Here is a 19,463-nt window from a genome sequence, read left to right as displayed (position 1 = left end):
TATTCTGTAATTTCCTGTGTGGGGTGCTAATTGTTTCATATGGATGCAGCTGTTTAGTTGACATGGAGGTGTACGTCAGACAGGTCAGTCCATGGGGGTATGTGGTCTTGGTGTGGTGGATGTGTTGATGTTGGCACCGTCCTTGTGGCTGTGCCTTGTGGCAAGTTGCTACTGTGTGATGTCTACAAGCTTGTCAATGCATTTTGCAAATCTGTTGGCACGGCTGTAGTCAAGATGTGAGTTGAGCTATGTCACAAGTCTGTGGTACATGTATGCGATTGCATGTTGGGCACTGATGTATGTGATGTAGGTTGTGTACACACCTCAGGGGCATGAAGGTATTTGGACAAGGTTCCCACAGGGGTGTTGTCCTTGTTCTGACCTGGATCTCTGCATTTAGTTGTTTGCTGTTAAGCGTGCAATGGCTTGTGCTTAACTTTGTGATTTTGATGTACCTATTGAGTGCAATGGCATTTGCACATACCAGACCGTTCTTGCAGACTATTCATGAAATGAGATGATTAATTGGTGAGGCATCTGCTAATTTGTGATGGAAAGGTAGCGTTTACAATGATTCCTGTGAGTAATGCTCCATCTGTTGCTAGTCTTGTTGCGGGTGATAAAGGTCTCCATGGCTAGTCTTCAAAGGTGGACACTTTGATGGCGATGCATGTCATGATCCAGAGTTGGTGTAGTTTTGTGTGTACGTAGTGTGCGTGTACTTGGTGGTGAACGCCAGGGTGCATTGTAGTCTGTATTACTGTCCATGGGTGTTGCTGGCTGTGTAATTTGTGTATCGTGTAGATTTGCCACTGGTACAGTCCATACAAAGTGATCCAAGTTTGTGCTGATGGATTGTGTATATGCATGTCCAATGATTGAGTTTGGCTTGTTGCTGGGTACAGATGGTTTTGGCTGATGGGCTGATACTGTGCATCTGCAGTGTGTACATGCATCAAACTACATGTTCGCTTGAATGTATCATGGATGTACACCTTGAATGCTGTATTCGTCAGGGTGGATGCACTTCAGGTGACTCAGCATCCCGAACGGAGTGTGAAGCAGGCAGCCAAATGTAACCCTAGTCATGTGTGAGCCACAATGCAACATTCACCTGCAAGCTCATATCAGTGTGCAATCAAAGAACAAGATAGATCTTTACATGCTGTGGGAATGTTGAGTCGAAGAAGTGTTGTCAGTGTCTGAGGCTAATAAATGCTTACCCATGTGCATAAACAATTTTTGAAACGGCAATCCTTACAGCAGTCAGCAACAGTGTCTGCATAAGGGCATGTGTGATGAATCTGTTGATGCACGTGCCAAATCACAGGGATGCCAGACATGTGTGTTCCACACTCAGTGAACATTGATGTAGAAGCAATCAAGTGTTTACAGTGTCCAGGTGTGTTAGGAACAATATGGCTGCACTCCATGAAAAAGGAGTGACACGTCCTGTTAATTCCATGCATGTGTCATGCTAAATAATGTTTCTGTCAAAATTTGCATGTACATATGATGTGATTCTATACCGATTTGTACTTCTGTTACTCTTCTTTTAGGTGGCCCACGGCCATATACACAGGGGGAGGTCGACAGTTTTGAAGAACCAAATGCCACCAGTGACTATCTTTGTTCATATAATTTGATGTGTATCATGTGCGAGGATGGAAGCTAAACTCTGTATGTGGGCCATTATGGTCCAATCACAACTTCCTGCTGCAGTCTGAACTTTGCTTTCGCATCCAAAGACCATGATGTAACATGTTGTGACCGTTGTACTACGTGTAGACATGTGTGGACAGATCAGAAGCCACAACACTGTCAGACAGTCCTTGCCACTATCCACAAGGCAAAATGGAGTGGCCATTGCCACTAGGACTGGAGTAGCCGAAGCCAAGTTGAGACAACAGCATCTGAACCCTGCCATAAGGAGAGGAGTGCATGCTGGGCACAGTGCTCACTACATGTTGGGGATGTAGTAGTCACCAATCGTTGTACAGGGTGTGATTCCAGGGTTGCAGTGGGGGTGCAAGGTCAGAGTCAGCTGGTCTATGGATGTACATGGCTTGATATGCCTTTCAATATTGATTCAATGTGGTGACACAGAGAACAACCAGCCAATATCTGGCCATGCTCAGTGTCCATGCTTGTCATATGGCTCTTCGCGTCTGTGTACTGATTGCCCTAGAGCATGAAAGGTGACTAGGACTTAAACCTGCACAGAAAATGAACGCTCTCACATGTAAATCATATTTTTTTATTCAATAATTACCGAGGACAGAGACAACATATACTTTTCAATATTCATGAAATTTCGTGCTGTACTATTGTTCCCATGAACAAGCCGAGCTGATCCACATTACATATCTCATGTTAAAAAAGAGATTACTGTGACACCCAATGCAAATTTGTGAGGCTGGGTCCCTTCGTCAGGGGTATACTGTGTTGAGAAAAGAATTACTATTTAAAAGGAAGCACACCTGTGATCAGATATGGTGTTGAACACGAGTATGGTATGTGAATACACTTTGCTCCCCTCACCACGGTGAATGTAACAAATGAAATTGAAAACAAACCCATGACTTTCACGATGATTACAATCTACATTTCAATAGTTCCAATCACTATGGAAATGGACATAACGCTATGGAAGCAAGCTGTAGCACACCAGAACTACTGATTGATCAAAATGAGTCGCACAACAACAAGAGTGTGATAATTTACGTAGAGGATATAATGTATGTCTCATGAAGCCTGAAGTCAGTCAATGATTAATTTAGTGATAGTTCAATTTTGTGCACCATTGATGTGTGGGCAATTTGGACATACATACCACATGCCAATGGACTTGAAGCAGGGAATGGTCTTAGAATTTTAATAGGACATTTGAATGCATCTAAATGTGTAATTCCACAACACTTTAAAATCTGTATACACAATAGCAATTGTAACTGGAATGAGAATCTTTACATACAGTTAAATGCAACTTCCATGGGCTTCCTGGGAGCACCATCTTATGCTAACGCATACATGGACAAATGTACAAAGCTCATATTCTTTCACACACTACGTGGCGAGAAGTTTTGCAATGTTTACGTTGATTCTTTGATAACAGATTCTTCATTTCCAAAATTTCCAAGCCAGCCATGATTCTGAAAATACGCACATGTAACCGAATAGGTCCAAGGATACAATTCACACATCCTATCAGCAGGTTGCACTCCTAGTCAACTTTCACGGTCTAGGCCACTCCATACTTACAACATATATGCCCCGCTGGAACATTAGCTACAGTTCACGCGTACCGCAAAGCACTGAGTTATGTGTCATATAAGTGTGCGCTCATCCCCAAAAATGAAATTTGATCCTTCACGTCAGTGGACAATTTGGGCAAGTTCAAGTATATTGTAGTGACAGATTAATGTCCTCCTTGCATAAATTAGACTATGTATCTTGCTACGGAAACATTGTCAGTGCAATTACCATCAACATCCCTAGCCACAAATCATTTGTATATAAATGAGCCATAGGAATGGCAGTCAGACATATTAATCAATCAGTCATTACTTTTGTAAAGTGCTCTACTCACATATGAGGGTCTCAATGCGCGGGGGGAGTTGTACGGCTATTGCTCGAACAGCCTGGTCTTGAGTACCCTCATGAAGGTAAGGAGGTCCAGGCTCAGCTGTAGGAGGGTGTTCCAGGTCTTTGCGGCATGTTGGGAGTACAATCTCCCGCCGCTGGTAGGTCTTTGGATGTGGGGGACAGAGGCAAGGGCAAGGTCACTGAAAGGGCCCTGGCAATTCTGGTTGTAGATGGTGAGTATCCTGTTGAGGTATGTTTGACCGGAGTGGGGGAGTGCTTTGTGTGCATGGGTGAGAAGCTTGCAGGCGATCCTCTTGTTGACGGTGAGCCAATGCAGGGATCCCAGATGGGATGTGATGTGGCTGTGGCAAGAGATGTCGAGCACAAGGTGTGCAGAAGCGTCCTGTATGTGTTACGGAGTTTTGCAGTGGCTCCTGCATTGCCTACGTGTCAATGGTGCAGCCTGCTGCTGACGAGGGCCAGGGTGAAGCTTCTTCTTGTCTCAGTGGGGATCCACTTGTAGATCTTGCTGAGCATGCGGAAGGTGTTGTAGCAGGAGGATGAGACGACGTTGACCTGCTTGGTCATGGTGAGTGTTGATTCCAGGTTGACCCCCAGGATGTTTGCATGGTTGGTGGCTGCCGGTGCTGCTCTCAGTGTAGTAGTCCACCAGGAGTCGTCCCTGGCTGAGGGGGTGGTTCCAAAGAAGAGGACCTCCGTCTTGGCTGAGTTCAGCTTCAGTCAGCTGTTCGTCATCCACTCGTCAACGGCATTCATTCCTTTGTGGATGTTGGTTTTGGTGTTGAGCTTGTCCTTGGTGAGGGATAGGATCAGCTGTGTGTTGGTAGCGTAGGAGATGATGTGGAGGTTGTGCAGTTGTGCAACGTGTGCAAGCTGGGCCATGGAGATGTTGAACAATGTTGTGCAGAGGGATGATCTTTGTGTTCTGCCGCTGATGATCTTTGAGGCTTGGGAGCAGAATGAGGGTAGGCGGACGGCTCTGGCTTCTGCCATAGAGGAAGGAGGTGGTCCATTCCAGAGCCTTGCCTTGGATTCCTGCGTTGCTGAGGCATGTGCGTAGGGTGCGTTGACAGACATTGTTGAAGGCGGCTGAGAGGTCCAGGAGGATGTGTGCCGCCATTTCACCATTGAACATCAGGGGCCAGATGCCATTGGTGTCGGCAGTGAGGCCATTAGCAATACTGGGATTCCTGCAGATGTCAGAGTGTGACAGGTCCAGGATGTTGTACTCCTCGAGGTAGCCGGTCAGTTGTTTGTTTGCAATCTTCTGAATGCCTTTTGCCAGGAATGGGAGCTGGGAAATGGTCTAGATGTTCGTGAGGCCTCTTGCATCCACCTTGGATTTCTGGAGTGAGGCGTTGATCTCGGCGTGCTTCAAAATCGCTGGGAAGCTCGCACTCTCGAAGGAGATGTTGATGGGCTTGAGGAGATGGGTTGCGATGGTGGGGCTAGCTTTGCTGCACATGTGGTGCGCCAATGGGTCAGACGGAGTGCATGGTGTACCTGATTTTGATATTGTCGTCGTCCTTCACATTGGTCCAGGTGAGCAGGGGGGGTCAGTGTGGATGGTGGCCGGGGGGTCTGAGGTGTCGGTGCCTGTCAAGGTGTTTGGGTTGTTGTAGCTGTTGTGGATGTCTGCAATCTTGCAATGGAAGAGTGTGGCAAGGGACTATCACAGGTCTTGCAATGGTGGGATGTCATTGGTGTTGGAGCCGGAGCTGGAGAGTACCTTCATGATGTTGAAGAGCTCTTTGTTTTTGGGGGCCCTGTTGTCTATGTGGTCCTTGGTGGTGGCCCTTGTAGCAGTTCAGATGAGGTGATGGTGTCTGAGGATGGCGTACTTGTGGCCCATATACTGTCTGGTGTCTGTTTGGGGTGCAATGTTTTATTTACTTTCTGACATGTTTGTATGGAGGGCCGTATGTCCACAGTGAACCAGCCAGCCTTCTTGTCAATGTGTCTGTTGGAGGGTCTTGTGATCGGGGTGAGAGTGTTGGCGCAGTCATTGATCCATAGCCTGCGGTTGCATGTGGCGGAGTCAGTGTAGTTTGGGTTGGCGTGTGGGCTCTGAGCAAGGGTGTTGTTAAGCTGTTCATTGTTGATTTTGATCCGGCTGCAGCATGTGACGTGTTGGATGTGGTGTTGGATGTGGTGGGGTGTAGTGATTTTTCTGGAAGGTGAAGTAGATGCACCAATGGCCAGTCCAGTTTCGTGGTGTGGCTGAAAGTGACATGGGAGGTAGCCGAGGATCTGGGGTCAAGCGTGCGTCTGGCGGAGTGGGTGGGCGTTTTGATGAGCTGACTGAGTCCGAGGTTGACTACCAGGGTGGTGGAGTTGTTGTCTTTGTGGTTCTTGAGGTGGAGGTTCAGGTCTACCAGGAGGATGTAGTCGTTGGAGGCCATGGCATGCGTGCTGAACAAATTGGCGATGGTGTCACAGAATTGAGGCCAGGGTCCAGGGGTTCTGTTGACGAGGGTTCATCTGAGAATGGGGTTGTGGTATGTGTGGATCTTCAACTGCATGAGTTTGGTGGTGCTGATGGTGTGGTCATTGATGTTTGAGCCCCGGAGGGTGTTGTGGTTGACCATGACGATGGCAAGTCCACATCCTACTCCGTTGTTGCGGTCCCTGCCAGTGATCTTGTAGCCGTCCAGAATGGCAAGGGCAACGTCGGGCATGGAGGAGGCCTTCAAACATGTTTCCCCCAGGAAGGCAACATCTGTGGAAGAAGTATGGATGTGTCCACGAGTTGGATGGGGTGTTGGCGTACTATGTATAGCATATTGTGTATTTGATTGCGGTTATCCTTGTGCTGGGTCAATGAAAAGTTTAATTTGTAATGTATGGAAACGTCCTGTGGATATGCCTTGCGATCTGCACATCAGTATGTCTGTGAGTCAGGTAGTTGGCATTCAATCTGTCGCTCATCACATTTCTCATGTGGTTCCATTGTGCTAGAAGACCCACCCACCTTGGATAGGTATACAATATTCCTACAACGGAGTATAGATGACACTATGTACCATATGCACAGAATAAGAGCAAAGCTATGTGTCAAGTATGCATGTCTTCCATTATGTAGTGAAAAGGCTTATATAATCCAATCAGTTTCCAGGATGATGTCAATATATGTGTACCACAGCTGGTGTAGTGTCCATGCATAGACTTTTCCTACATGTAACACAACAGATGGCAGCCCATGCGCGGTTCGTCCTCATGGAATTCCACACGGATTATTTCAAGACTATGGTGGCTTTTAGAATTTCGATGTCCAGAGCCATTTGTATGTGGGACAGGAATAACCCTCCTATTTGATTATTTGGCTGACAGCCTCATCTCATGTCTAGACGTATCACAGACCCACTTTCACAATTAAAGTGTGTACAGGACTTACAATGAGTGTCCCACAGATGATTGGATGTGTATGGAACAATCAATGAGATGTCCGATAGCCATGATGACCCTGGGCAGCATTGTTGCGTTTGCAATTAATGCATGGACTGCAGGTGAGCATTTCTGCCGTCCAGACACTTCAACAGCTAGGCATGGGTCCTTCTGATGTGATCCATGGAACTGTGCTACTTGATTGTCCCTTTTTCCCCATGGGACAGATAAGGGATGATGTGGACATTGCTGTGACGTGCTTTAGTGCACACGGTAGGTGACACTACGAAAGTATGTCAACACACAAGTGTGGCACATCCTGTCTTCAAATTTTAGATTCACATTCATGACAACATAAGACTTATGCGTGTAACAAGAGGGAGAGAGAGGACTAGTTAGCTAGTCCGAGTCCCCGAGGGTTTATATGTGATTAAACAAAGAGGACTAGCTTAAGTTGACCAAAGTGTTACAGTACTCAAATTAGTTCTGTCACGGGCACCTTGTTGGTGTATTCATGAAGCCCTCACCCACCAACCTAGTTGGTGGCATGCTTCATCATCGGGCCCACCCAGTGACACCTAGTATGTCCCGGGTGTGCTACGACGCCTGATTACAGCGGAGCTGGTATATTGCTGAGAGTGCAGTGAGGTTGGGTGAGTTGTGATTTAAAACTGCTTGGTGGTGGTCCCAGTACCCGAAGGTAAATTAAATTTTAATAACTGGGCCGTCACCAGCGGTTAAAAGTAAGGCTACAGGACGCGTGAGGGTGGCGAGTTACTGCCCCCTGCGTCCTTCAGATGGTCGACATGTTTCAGCCAGTGCCTTAGAGTATTCTGGCTTTCCTCAGGACTGTTTTTTTAAAAAGGTGTGGTGAAATAAAACAGACTTACTGTTGTGGTACAGATTATGTGATACACTCACTAAGGCGTTTTTCTATATGTGAGAGGGGGATTCCCTTCTCATGCATACGCTTTGGGTTATTAGCCAAGGCTTCCTGGAGGAAAGCGGTAAGGGGATGACCACTCTTTCTGGTCAGTGCCGGAGGACGACGGCGGGACAACAGGTACAAGGCAGGCAGCGACCAGAAAGACTGGTCATCCCCTTACCGCTTCCTTCCAGGAAGCCTTGGCTAATGACCCAAAGCGTATGCATGAGAAGGGAATCCCCCTCTCACATATAGAAAAACGCCTTAGTGAGTGTATCACATAATCTGTACCACAACACTAAGTCTGTTTTATTTCACCACACCTTTTTAAAAAAACGGTCCTGAGGAAAGCCAGAATACTCTAAGGCACTGGCTGAAACATGTCGACCATCTGAAGGACGCAGGGGGCAGTAACTCGCCACCCTCACGCGTCCTGTAGCCTTACTTTTAACCGCTGGTGACGGCCCAGTTATTAAAATTTAATTTACCCTCGGGTACTGGGACCTCCACCAAGCCGTTTTAAATCACAACTCACCCAACCTCACTGCACTCTCAGCAATATACCAGCTCCGCTGTAATCAGGCGTCGTAGCACACCCGGGACATACTAGGTGTCACTGGGTGGGCCCGATGATGAAGCATGCCACCAACTAGGTTGGTGGGTGAGGGCTTCATGAATACACCAACAAGGTGCCCGTGACAGAACTAATTTGAGTACTGTAACACTTTGGTCAACTTAAGCTAGTCCTCTTTGTTTAATCAAACATAAGACTTATGTCATGATGCTGTGACGCATCCTTGATCCTATGTCATGATGACTGAGTAGCTGCAAGCTATGGTAGATCTGTTTCTGTGTGTTGGAGATTAGACAATACACACTAAAACTATTGTCTACATTTAAGTGCTTGTTGCATGTATGCTGTGAAAACCAAGCTGACGTTAACTTCACCCTGCTAGTACTACGTGGCATGCTGCATGCCATCCAATTTTAGTATTGTAATCAATTATGAGTCTCCTTGGTGTGTAGACAGCAAGCACATCTCTGTGTTTCAAATGGAAATTGCCACTACAGTGCATTCCTCTGTTGGAGTGTGAAATGAACGAGCTAGTGGTAAATATGCAAGGGAAGAAGTTCTTCTTCCATGACAAACTGTGACACTGTCAGAACCTAGCATCCATTGCAGATTAATGTCCACATGACTGATACAAGGCTAGCCAGATGTCATTTTTGTGAGGAAATGATCAAATGTCATGATGCCTGTTGACTGGTTCTTACATTCATATGGCTCATCATTAATTAGTTACTATGTCAAGTGTGGCCATGATTAACATGCAACCATGACATTCAGTTGACTGCACAGTATGTACCAAGCTAAATCAGTACTTCTGTGTGTGGGCAACAAATGTAAAAGATAATTTGCCCAAATGTTGTTTACATTACACATGACAGCATGCATTTCCTAAGAATTTATATCCGGCATGTTCTGGTGAACTGACACATGTCCACCTTTTCATACAGATAACATGAATGCAGAAGAAGAGCGGGCTTTCCGCATAAGGAAGGCCCGATACCACCACATTCTGTCTGTGGCCAAGGGCTTCTGCTGGACCTCCTGCCAGTATGACAAGCAGCGGGCTGCAAACACATGGATCACCAACCACGCCGCAAGGGATGGCATGCAGCCACAGCAGCATCCTCCGACTCCCGTGGCCCCAGCAACATCTTCAGCCTCAGTTGGCCCCACACCAGCAGCCTCTGGACCGTCAGCCGGCCAGGCCCTACATGACCAGGCAATGGAGACACTGATGTCCAGACTAGAATCAATGGACAAGAAAATTGATAATTTGGAAAAGAAATTGGACACGGTCCAGCAGAGACTGGAACATTTAATTAGCCTCATCTAGGGGCTAATGAAAATAATAGTTGACACATATTGTGTTTGTACATATTTTACGTTTTAAGATTCATTTTGTTACTCGTAGATTTGTTTGTATATGTAGGCATAGTTAGATTAGATAGGTTTTTAAGATGTAGATTTAGTTTTAAGATTTGTCTTCATAGGGGTTTTTATAACTTTTAGGGGTGGGGGGTAATGTTTTGTGTGTTAATAGTTTCAAAAAATATATATATTTATTTGTTTTTGTAAGGTATTATAGTTAATAAATGTGTAGGTTAAGTCAGTGCTTAATTTGTAAAATATGAAGTCCAGGTGCTCAAATGTTTGCTGGAGGCCACACCCAATCCCCCTGGCTCCACCCACTTTTCCCACTAGCTCCACCCACTTCCTCTATTGGCCCCACCCACATCCTCAACTTGCACTGCCAAAAAAGTCAGATGTAATACCCAATTTGAATTTCAGCAAGGGAGCCTTCCCCTGCCCAGTAAAAATTTCGAAAAAGAGTACATCAAAAGTGCAATTAAAGCACAATTTTGGAATAAATAGTCCAGTGCTCTATGTGCCGATTTGGGGAAAGAACAATACTGGGGTATTTCATGTTTAACAGAGTCTAATTGTGTGTCATGAGTTAAGCATGCACTCAAGCCCTAAACTGTGTAAATGTCACACATAAGCCCTCAGGCCAGAAAGCATGTAAATACCACACATAAGCACATAGGCCAGAAAGCATGGAAATGTCACACATCAGCACCCATGTAATAATTGTTGAAATATCACACATAAGCATCCAGGCCAGGGCTAGGCCATAAACCATGGAAATGTCACACATAGGCATCCATGATCCAGGCCTTAGGTGTGGGGGTGTGTACATATACCCCCATGATTGTAATGGGGCCTCCCCATCCCCCAGGAAAACATTCTTTTATGTAAAAATATCACTTTTTTTGTCTCATTCCCTCAGATCTACAGATTTTAGTTTTTTTGGTTCCGTTTGGAACAGCTTGGCTCTCTCGTGTCTGTTCCTTGTATTGCGCATTAACAGAGCTTCTGCTCTATATTGTACACTCTAGATATATTGGATGACCCAATATCCCTCCTGGGGATGGGAGAACTTGACTTGAGGATCCCTAGCGGTCTTACATTAAAAAATCATCCGATCCCACTCAGTACTAGATGTTCCTCGCTGTTCCTGCAGTGTCTAAAGACTTTCTCCTAGATTGTCCCTTCATCCCAGGATCTGCCTTCTCTGTCAACAGCTGCAAGTGAAGCCAAATCACAGTTAATGTCAATGCTAGCCTGCTGGTGGGATTTCAGATGTTTCTGGGTTTTAAGATCAGAGTATGGTCAGTGCTAGCCCATACCAACGGATACACACCCATCGGGGGCTCAAGATCAGTTTATCGTCTGTGTTAATCAAACAGATTTAACACTAGCCCTTAACAAGAGATCTGGATGCATCTGGGGAACAAGAGGAGCTAAAGGTCAAACAGGTATGGATGTATCTAGGGGTCAAGATGACCCAATGGTCAAAGTAAGTCCGTCCTGAAGAATAAATATGAATGTGGGAGCTCAAGGTCAGCTAATGGTCCATACCAGCCAGTGAAGAGCACAGGTGCATCTGGAGGTTTAATCTCAGTTTAGACAAATCCTCAACTGTAGAGGGAGTGCAGGAGGGTCCAGTTGATCAAGCTCACTTTATTGTCAATGCTGAATTGTTTAACAGTGCAGGTGCATCGGCATGTGGACAAGCTCAGTTTTACACCAATCATCAAATGCAGAAGGGGGGTCGGATGAAACTGGGGGCTCAAGCTCAATTTATAGTCCATGTAAATCTGTGGAGAGGGTGCAACAGTCTGAGCATTTGATTGTCACTTCCTCCACCTATTTTTCCATTGCATCTCTCTTTGGGGTTGGATGGGTGTTTAATCCTCCCTGCACCTCATCCCCGTTTGCAAGATATTTGTTGCAGGACAGGTTCATTAACCCAACAGGAGTGAAGATCAGCCCATGTGAGCGTTGGCCTATATGAAGCACCTACTCAAGCAAGTTGAGCACGATTTAGGTACATCTTTCTCAGACTCCTTCACATACTCATTTTGCTTATATTTAATGGTACTGCAAGTCCATAAAAAGTAAAAACTCTTCATAAGAGTGCCAGCTGAGTTGGTCCAACACAGGAGAAAAGTGCCCTGACAATGCTTTAGACAACAGTTCGGTAAAGACACTCCAGACTGAAAAACTTGACAGACCAAAAACCAACCAGGAGGAACCATAGCATGGTTGCGACATACTTCCATCTGGCATGCTCTTTCCCTCTGGAATAGATAAGAAGTTCCAGGACTTGGCTAAGCCAAGCTCCTGCTAGGGTGTTTTTATGAAGAATAATCTCAAAGCAAATGTAAATATTGTCACCTGTCCATCCACCTTCTGCAGGGCAGCCTAATTTGCTCAATGCCCTGTCTGCCCAAATGGATCACTCACTGTCACACGTTTTTCTATATGTGAGAGGGGGATTCCCTTCTCATGCATACGCTTTGGGTTATTAGCCAAGGCTTCCTGGAGGGAAGCGGTAAGGGGATGACCAGTCTTTCTGGTCAGTGCCGGAGGACGACGGCGGCGGGACAACAGGTGCAAGGCAGGCAGTGACCAGAAAGACTGGTCATCCCCTTACCGCTTCCCTCCAGGAAGCCTTGGCTAATAACCCAAAGCGTATGCATGAGAAGGGAATCCCCCTCTCACATATAGAAAAACGCCTTAGTGAGTGTATCACATAATCTGTACAACAACACTAAGTCTGTTTTATTTCACCACACCTTTTTAAAAAAACGGTCCTGAGGAAAGCCAGAATACTCTAAGGCACTGGCTGAAACATGTCGACCATCTGAAGGACGCAGGGGGCAGTAACTCGCCACCCTCACGCGTCCTGTAGCCTTACTTTTAACCGCTGGTGACGGCCCAGTTATTAAAATTTAATTTACCCTCGGGTACTGGGACCACCACCAAGCTGTTTTAAATCACAACTCACCCAACCTCACTGCACTCTCAGCAATATACCAGCTCCGCTGTAATCAGGCGTCGTAGCACATCCGGGACATACTAGGTGTCACTGGGTGGGCCCGATGATGAAGCATGCCACCAACTAGGTTGGTGGGTGAGGGCTTCATGAATACACCAACAAAGTGCCCGTGACAGAACTAATTTGAGTACTGTAACACTTTGGTCAACTTAAGCTAGTCCTCTTTGTTTAATCAAACATAAGACTTATGTCATGATGCTGTGACGCATCCTTGATCCTATGTCATGATGACTGAGTAGCTGCAAGCTATGGTAGATCTGTTTCTGTGTGTTGGAGATTAGACAATACACACTAAAACTATGGTCTACATTTAAGTGCTTGTTGCATGTATGCTGTGAAAACCAAGCTGACGTTAACTTCACCCTGCTAGTACTGCGTGGCATGCTATCCAATTTTAGTATTGTAATCAATTATGAGTCTCCTTGGTGTGTAGACAGCAAGCACATATCTGTGTTCCAAATGGAAATTGCCACTACAGTGCATTCCTCTGTTGGAGTGTGAAATGAACGAGCTAGTGGTAAATATGCAAGGGAAGAAGTTCTTCTTCCATGACAAACTGTGACACTGTCAGAACCTAGCATCCATTGCAGATTAATGTCCACATGACTGATACAAGGCTAGCCAGATGTCATTTTTGTGAGGAAATGATCAAATGTCATGATGCCTGTTGACTGGTTCTTACATTCATATGGCCCATCATTAATTAGTTACTATGTCAAGTGTGGCCATGATTAACATGCAACCATGACATTCAGTTGACTGCACAGTATGTACCAAGCTAAATCAGTACTTCTGTGTGTGGGCAACAAATGTAAAAGATAATTTGCCCAAATGTTGTTTACATTACACATGACAGCATGCATTTCCTAAGAATTTATATCCGGCATGTTCTGGTGAACTGACACATGTCCACCTTTTCATACAGATAACATGAATGCAGAAGAAGAGCGGGCTTTCCGCATAAGGAAGGACCGATACCACCACATTCTGTCTGTGGCCAAGGGCTTCTGCTGGACCTCCTGCCAGTGTGACAAGCAGCGGGCTGCAAACACATGGATCACCAACCCCGCCGCAAGGGATGGCATGCAGCCACAGCAGCATCCTCCGACTCCCGTGGCCCCAGCAACATCTTCAGCCTCAGTTGGCCCCACACCAGCAGCCTCTGGACCGTCAGCCGGCCAGGCCATACATGACCAGGCAATGGAGACACTGATGTCCAGACTAGAATCAATGGACAAGAAAATTGATAATTTGGAAAAGAAATTGGACACGGTCCAGCAGAGACTGGAACATTTAATTAGCCTCATCTAGGGGCTAATGGAAATAATAGTTGACACATATTGTGTTTGTACATATTTTACGTTTTAAGAATCATTTTGTTACTCGTAGATTTGTTTGTATATGTAGGCATAGTTAGATTAGATAGGTTTTTAAGATGTAGATTTAGTTTTAAGATTTGTCTTCATAGGGGTTTTTATAACTTTTAGGGGTGGGGGTAATGTTATGTGTGTTAATAGTTTAAAAATATATATATATTTATTTGTTTTTGTAAGGTATTATAGTTAATAAATGTGTAGGTTAAGTCAGTGCTTAATTTGTACAATATGAAGTCCAGGTGCTCGAATGTTTGCTGGAGGCCACACCCAATCCCCCTGGCTCCACCCACTTTTCCCACTAGCTCCACCCACTTCCTCTATTGGCTCCACCCACATCCTCAACTTGCACTGCCAAAAAAGTCAGATGTAATACCCAATTTGAATTTCAGCAAGGGAGCCTTCCCCTGCCCAGTAAAAATTTCGAAAAAGAGTACATCAAAAGTGCAACTAAAGCACAATTGTGGAATAAATAGTCCAGTGCTCTATGTGCCGATTTGGGGAAAGAACAATACTGGGGTATTTCATGTTTAACAGAGTCTAATTGTGTGTCATGAGTTAAGCATGCACTCAAGCCCTAAACTGTGTAAATGTCACACATAAGCCCTCAGGCCAGAAAGCATGTAAATACCACACATAAGCACATAGGCCAGAAAGCATGGAAATGTCACACATCAGCACCCATGTAAAAATTGTTGAAATATCACACATAAGCATCCAGGCCAGGGCTAGGCCATAAACCATGGAAATGTCACACATAGGCATCCATGATCCAGGCCTTAGGTGTGGGGGTGTGTACATATACCCCCATGAATGTAATGGGGCCTCCCCATCCCCCAGGAAAACATTATTTTATGTAAAAATATCATTTTTTTTTGTCTCATTCCCTCAGATCTACAGATTTTAGTTTTTTTGGTTCCGTTTGGAACAGCTTGGCTCTCTCGTGTCTGTTCCTTGTATTGCGCATTAACCGAGCTTCTGCTCTATATTGTACACTGTAGATATATTGGATGACCCAATATCCCTCCTGGGGATGGGAGAACTTGACTTGAGGATCCCTAGCGGTCTTACATTAAAAAATCATCCGATCCCACTCAGTACTAGATGTTCCTCGCTGTTCCTGCAGTGTCTAAAGACTTTCTCCTAGATTGTCCCTTCATCCCAGGATCTGCCTTCTCTGTCAACAGCTGCAATTGAAGCCAAATCACAGTTAATGTCAATGCTAGCCTGCTGGTGGGATTTCAGATGTTTCTGGGTTTTAAGATCAGAGTATGGTCAGTGCTAGCCCATACCAACGGATACACACCCATCGGGGGCTCAAGATCAGTTTATGGTCTGTGCTAATCAAACAGATTTAACACCAGCCCTTAACAAGAGATCTGGATGCATCTGGGGAACAAGAGGAGCTAAAGGTCAAACAGGTATGGATGTATCTAGGGGTCAAGATGACCCAATGGTCAAAGCAAGTCCGTCCTGAAGAATAAACATGAATGTGGGAGCTCAAGGTCAGCTAATGGTCCATACCAGCCAGTGAAGAGCACAGGTGCATCTGGAGGTTTAATCTCAGTTTAGACAAATCCTCAACTGTAGAGGGAGTGCAGGAGGGTCCAGTTGATCAAGCTCACTTTATTGTCAATGCTGAATTGTTTAACAGTGCAGGTGCATCGGCATGTGGACGAGCTCAGTTTTACACCAATCATCAAATGCAGAAGGGGGGTCGGATGAAACTGGGGGCTCAAGCTCAATTTATAGTCCATGTAAATCTGTGGAGAGGGTGCAACAGTCTGAGCATTTGATTGTCACTTCCTCCCCCTATTTTTCCATTGCATCTGTCTTTGGGGTTGGATGGGTGTTTAATCCTCCCTGCACCTCATCCCCGTTTGCAAGATATTTGTTGCAGGACAGGTTCATTAACCCAACAGGAGTGAAGATCAGCCCATGTGAGCGTTAGCCTATATGAAGCACCTACTCAAGCAAGTTGAGCACGATTTAGGTACATCTTTCTCAGACTCCTTCACATACTCATTTTGCTTATGTTTAATGGTACTGCAAGTCCATAAAAAGTAAAAACTCTTCATAAGAGCGCCAGCTGAGTTGGTCCAACACAGGAGAAAAGTGCCCTGACAATGCTTTAGACAACAGTTCGCTAAAGACACTCCAGACTGAAAAACTTGACAGACCAAAAACCAACCAGGAGGAACCATAGCATGGGTGCGACATACTTCCATCTGGCATGCTCTTTTCCTCTGGAACAGATAAGAAGTTCCAGGACTTGGCTAAGCCAAGCTCCTGCTAGGGTGTTTTTATGAAGAATAATCTCAAAGCAAATGTAAATATTGTCACTTGTCTATCCACCTTCTGCAGGGCAGCCTAATTTGCTCATGGCCCTGTCTGCCCAAATGGATCACTCACTGTCACATAAATAACACTTTCAGAAAGACACTACGAGCAGAAAAACTGGTTAGAGAAATATTGTCACAGATAAATATCCGAATACAAACCTAAACAATTTGGTAACATCAGAAAGATCCCAAAAGCAAAACTGCTGCAACAAATTCCTTTACACTGAAAACATATTTCAGTCTCTCTCCCCTAACTCGACCAGTGCTAAACCTAATCCAGTCCCCAGCATTAAAATGGAACCTAAGGCTAAATGTTGCGCACACACAACTGCTTATGGCACCCCAAAAAGTTGCTTTTCGGACAGGAATTTTTGCTTTACTTTTTTCAGCTTAGGCTTTTTTCTATTTATTTAAAGCCAGCATTAAAAGGATAATGACAGTCTTTTCCTGATTCTCTATCATTTGGAATTCTCCGCTAACACTAGTTTTAAAGGTAGGATGAGGTGATGTGCCAGGTGTGTATGTGCAAAGACGTATGCATAATTTGTGCCTGCCATGTCAGTAATCTTGTAGTCCACACCTTGCCTAGCTTTATGCCACCATATTGCTTGTTGGAGTTCATGTTTAAGTGAGGAATGGTTTATAGTACATTGTTCCATTTAAAAGTTGAAGAGAGTGGGGCGAAGATGATGCTAATTTTACATCCACAGTTTCTACACTAACATAACTTTTCTGCTTTTGTGGTGGAACTCGCCAAAATAGCGAGTGCATCCGCAAATTCAATTTTATGGCAAAACTAAAGTGTTGAAACAAGTAACGTACCTTCTTTGTTGTGAAATCACACTTCTGTGCTTCAGTCAGTATTTGTTGTGTCAAATGACTCGATATCCTTCAGAAGTGAAAGGTAGGGGCTTCTGAACATCATTTTGTAAAATGCAATCTCCTAAAAGTGGGCCCGTTCAGCCTTACTATGCCATTCATTTCACAGAGAAAAATAAACACTTATTCTAGTGCCACCACGCAGAAGATCCGCCTTTGAGGAGGCGTTCTTGACCACGAAGGTTCAGGTCAACCTTGAGAAAGATGCCTTCTTTCCCTCTCACCACCCTACGAATATCCTGTTCACTGCTGAGGGCCAGTGCATACATTTAGTAAAGTGAGGCTGAGGCAGCATCCTTACCGCGCTCTATTAAGTGGTACCACATTGCGAAAAAGTGCAAAAAATTTGTTTTTGCTGGTGAATGGGGAGCGATTCAACTGCAAAATTCACTTATGTTGACACAGCGCAGAAAATCCTTGAACCTGACCGTTCCCGGCCAACTGACAGGTTTCTGTCCAGTTCCTGGAAGCAAGGTTCTGCAGAGGTGGGCGTGGGCATCCTTCCATCAGACTTCTCTCTAGCCTCGTGGTGCATGGCTAACCCTGGATCGAACGGACGGGAATGAGACTGGCCTCTGTGCTGGCACCATTTGATGCAAGAAATCAAAGTGACCTCCTACAGTGACATTTAGCAGCAGCAAGCTATTTCACAAGGGAGAGAATTAATGGCGGTCATTTAGGCTCTACGGGTTATGCTAATTAGTAGTTCCTGTCTTTTTTTCTTTCTTTGCACTGCTTCTGTCTAGAAACTTAGCTGAAATGGTGCTTGCTCGTGTTTTGGGTGCTCTGCTCAACTTTTATCAGGTGATCAAACAGTGAGAGTAAAACTTTTGAAAAAAGTCTATTGAAACAGTGCCGGTAACACTGATGGGCATTATTCCCCATTATTAGCACTGGCGCCTAATTGGCAGCAAATAGCTCACCACCTGGTACCTGCTGTAAAGTGTGATTTGTGCCAGAGAGTTTTAGCACTCACACTTTACACTGGGATCTCAGTAAAGCGCTATATGTGCACTGCTAATGCGAACACATTTCACAAGCCGCCTGCTGCGCTTTAAGCATGTAATGGAAAGGCGCACGTGTAAGCAGGTAAACACGAAAGGGTTAATTCTAACAACACTGACTCCTGATGTAACCCTGCACGCACAATGTTTCTGGTCTTGCTTGCCTAACACAATGGTCGGTTTTCCTGTTTCGTTGCTTGTCTTCCTCGCATGTTACATGCGGGCCTCGCCCTATCCTCGGGCGACCCAGTGGAGTCTTTCTATGTGCAGGACAGTGTCTCTGTGAGCTTAGACATGTCACTGATTACAGGTGACACTGCTGCAAGTTCATTAGTCCTCCCTTTTGGAATCCTGCTATGAAAGTTTTCCTCCCGTGGTGCTGCTCTCAGACCCCTCTCACTCTTCCACGCTAAACACTGCTGTGCCTTGATTCCACCACGGAGGAAGCAACCAGAAAGAGGCGGGAGACAACTGCAAGTTATTATACCAACCAAAATAGATTTGTTTATGAGCAGTGAAGACTGCTAATATAAGTACGGAGTGCATCATTCAAAACAACAATGGGAGAGTAGAAACCAGTAAGTAAACTGAGCGGTAAGCAGATTAAAACCAAATAGTCCGACATGTGAGTGGGCAGAGTCTTCACAACTGTTTTAGGGGTTAAGGCCCGAAGGGCAAGGCCCTGCCCTTCCTTCCAGTCTCCTGAACTGACTAGTGCTCCTGAACACGGCCCCACCGGGCGCCGGTCACAATCTTGCTGGGGCCTCAGTTCAGAATGTCATCATAATACAGTACAGTCACCACGCTCGAGCGTTCGATGGTTTGGTTTTTTATTTTTACTTACAGTTTTACTTTACTGGTGGCACTGCCTTTATCACTTAGAGCCGGAGGCCTGCTAGTGCTAAATGCTTCTGCTTCAAATAACAGTGCCCGCCTCGACGTCGTGCTGAACTCTGGCAGCAGTGAAGTGCGATGCG

The sequence above is a fragment of the Triturus cristatus genome, chromosome 3_2, assembly GCF_964204655.1.
Source record: "Triturus cristatus chromosome 3_2, aTriCri1.1, whole genome shotgun sequence".
Taxonomy (NCBI): Eukaryota; Metazoa; Chordata; class Amphibia; order Caudata; family Salamandridae; genus Triturus; species Triturus cristatus.
The sequence above is the reverse complement of the archived record's forward strand: the minus strand, read 5'-3'. Positions refer to the sequence as shown.